Genomic DNA, 3,454 nt, shown 5'->3' on the forward strand with positions numbered 1-3,454 from the left:
GTCGAATGAATTCTCAGAAAACAGACATTTAGGGTTCTGATATTTGACTCTAGCATGTTGTAATGAAGCTTCGCCAAGTTTGTTCAAATGGTGGACGTTGGCCCTCTATCAATGTCACAGTAGCACAGATATTTGTGCTGCTTTATGAGAAAAGTTGTCAAATAACCATCTCACTTGCTGTAAAAATCAGAGTGCAGATATACAATTTATGAAGCGCACTCTTCAAATGAGATTTGCAATCATATATTTTTGTGTCGCATGCAAAAGGTGACATATAGGTATGGTGATGTCGGCATCTGCACTAAGGTTTTTTCACGATAACTTGAGTTACCTTTGGCCGATCAACTTCAAACTCCTTACAGTGATTCCTCACCAAAAGTACCTGCTTGCTATTGCTTTTCAGGTTCAAGGGTCATAGGTCAAGGTCAATTTTAGTATAAATAGATTTTTGTCCTAGGCACGCAACACTTTTCTATGAAATTCTTGTTTATGTACATCTATTGTAAGAAATTTTGACCAGAAGTCATGGTTTCCAATTTGCACACATTTTTTTTTCACTCCACAGAAGTACTTCAGAGCATGGAAAATTTATACTTTGTATTCATTTCAGAGGCAAAGTCGACAAATGTTGGTGATGCCTATAAAAATGTTATGAGGAAGGTCCCACAGCCAGGTGAGTATCTTCCTAGTGAAATTCAGTTTATCATTACAGCATGCCACTTTGTATTAGAGAGTGTAGTCTGAGAAATGTGTTGCACATCAAGGCAGGTTTTGATTAAATCCTTGTAATTGCTGTAAAACTAAATTCTCCTTTTTTGAAATGGGAAAATGTGAGTAGTCTGAACTGAATAGGTGTCGGAACATATAGGACAGAATTGGCAAAGTTTCCTGGTATATGGAAAAGGTAGAACAATGAACGATCAAAAACTTGCTTGATGTCTGTTTTCAGTGGTGGTTGTAACGACGTCTGGACATGATATCTTAAACAACAGCTGGTTGAAAAGAGGAGTAACCTGTACATCCTTCAGCAGCGTTTCCTTAGACCCAGCAGTTGTCTCCTTCTGTTTGAATCATTCAAGGTAAAATTTCTTTTATCAGAATTTGAAAACTGAATCTCTTCTATATAATACTTTATCTCTTCTATATGATTCTTAATCTCCTCCGTGCGATACTTGATCTCCTCCGTGTGATACTTGATCTCCTCCGTGTGATACTTGATCTCTTCCGTATGATACTTGATCTCTTCCGTATGATACTTAATCTCTTCTGTATGTTTTCATACATATTAAGGTGTTTATGACTCATCCAGATTTCATGATCTTGTAGTCTTCATTTCAATGACAAAATTTAAGATCAAGTAATATTTTAATCACTATTTAATTGAAACGGAAAAGAATATGAAAAATGTATCCAACTGCCATCTTAAGTTATAAGTTTCCATAGTTCATTACTTGGCAAATAGGTTAATTCAATATGAGCTAACTGAATCAACTTCGTACAACAAAAAAGACCAGTTTGTCTTCCAGATTGGTGAAAACCAGAACTACTATGATTGAAATAAGAAAACTTTTAGTCCAATAAACAATTTTATTGATGTGTTTTCAGCCGCATGCATGACCTTTTGCTTAGGACTCAGCAGTTTGCTGTCCATGTCCTTGCCAGGGACCAGGTAGTGTGCAGTTCTTGCAGTTCACAGCAGTTTTAGATTTATTGTACATGTAAAATATGTAAGTTGCATCTGGGTTATTTTAAACAAGTTTATCTTGATAGATTCATTGTAAAAGTCTCAAAAACTCACCACAAAATCGGTTATGTCCAGTAACAGAAATCTGGGAATCTACTGAAAAGTTTTATTCATTCAAGTCTTTCTTTTCATTTACCATGTGTTAATTTTTTCATCATCTGTTGATTTTATTGGTCTGGAGGTGAAAATTCAATATATACTGGACAAAATAAGTTAAGGATCATAAATTGTGACCATAATATCTTTAAAAATTCAAATCATGTATTGCCGGTAATTGCACTCGTAGTTTCTCCAATATGTACCTAAAGTCATGTCAAAGGTGAAAGCACGTGCATCTGAAGGTCTTGCCGTTCCGCTCTAGTTAACTATGGTGGTGTGAAAAACTGACTGGTCTATTACTACAGAGGAATCTTGCAGGTTTTGATTCTGTTACTTCTAAGCTAAAAAAAGTTGAATTTGGAAACATTTAATCAATTTGTAACGAAAACTTGAAAAACTAATCATGCGAAGACATTTAAATGATATGGAAGCCGCGCGAGCTATAGGGCTCCTTCAAGCTGGTCAAACTCAACGAAATGTGGCGGCACAGCTTCATGTTTCTTAGAGCGTGATTAGTAGGCTATGGAATCGCTATCAACAGACAAATAACGTCCGTCAACGCCCCAGATCTGGACGACCACGCTGTACGACAGCCCGACAGGACAGATTCATTTGCATCACGGCACGACGTCAGCGGTTTTTGAGTGCTCCTGTCTTGAATCTTCAGTTTCAGCGTGCTACAAATCTAAGGATTTCATCCCAGACAATCAGAAACAGACTCCATGCCTCTAATTTACGAGCTAGAAGACCAGCAGTCCGACCAATTTTATCCAGAGGTCATCGACAATCCAGACATCAATGGGCCACTCATCATTTGAATTGGCAATTACGTCATTGGAGAAATGTTATGTTCACAGATGAGTCTAGGTTTTGTGTTGACTTCCATGACGGTAGGAGGAGGGTATGGAGAACCCAAGGAGAGCGCTATGCAGACTGCTGTGTTGTCCAGCATGATCGCTTTGGTGGTGGGTCAGTGATGGTTTGGGCAGGGATCAGTGTTGACTTCCATACAAACCTCTACATCATAGACAATGGATCTTTAACAGCTGTTCGATACAGGGACGAGATTCTACACCCTATAGTAAGGCCCATTGCAGGAGTTGTTGGCCATGATTTTATTCTGATGGATGATAATGCTCGTCCTCACCGTGCTCGTGTGGTCAACGACTATCTTCAACGTGAAGCAATCGTTCGCATGGACTGGCCAAGTCGTTCTCCTGATCTGAACCCTATCGAGCATGCTTGGGACACCTTGCAACGCCGGGTTTCAGCTCGACCCAATCCGCCACGGAACCGCCAACAGCTTATGATTGCTCTGCAAGAGGAATGGCAGCGCATCCCACAGATCAGCCACCGACGACTAATAAGGAGCATGTGCAGACGTTGCAGGGCAGTTATTGATGTCAACGGAGGTCATACTGCCTATTAAACTGCCAATTGCAGTTTGATGAGTTTTCCTTGTCTACATGATTAACTTGCTCTACTTCCTCTTACACTTTGATTTCAAGGGTGCTTTTACTTAGGGTTATCTGCTCTTGGTAGCAATTACCACAAATGAATTTGTTTTGTGTAATTAAAGACTAAAATGAATGTTCTGTCATTAAAATTTAA

General features: G+C 39.0%; 1 long non-coding RNA gene across 1 annotated transcript; it reads left to right on the forward strand.

Annotated features, from left to right (window-relative positions):
* Nucleotides 1–609: 609 nt before the first annotated feature.
* On the forward strand, nucleotides 610–1,671 carry LOC132564696 (uncharacterized). Its single transcript, XR_009554903.1, has 3 exons — nucleotides 610–673; nucleotides 950–1,079; nucleotides 1,606–1,671. It is a non-coding gene; the product is annotated as an uncharacterized LOC132564696 (long non-coding RNA).
* The last annotated feature ends 1,783 nt before the right edge of the window (nucleotides 1,672–3,454 follow it).

Source organism: Ylistrum balloti, unplaced genomic scaffold (assembly GCF_031769215.1).
Source record: "Ylistrum balloti isolate Yb309-2 unplaced genomic scaffold, AGI_CSIRO_Ybal_v1 Utg372546, whole genome shotgun sequence".
NCBI classification, from domain to species: Eukaryota; Metazoa; Mollusca; class Bivalvia; order Pectinida; family Pectinidae; genus Ylistrum; species Ylistrum balloti.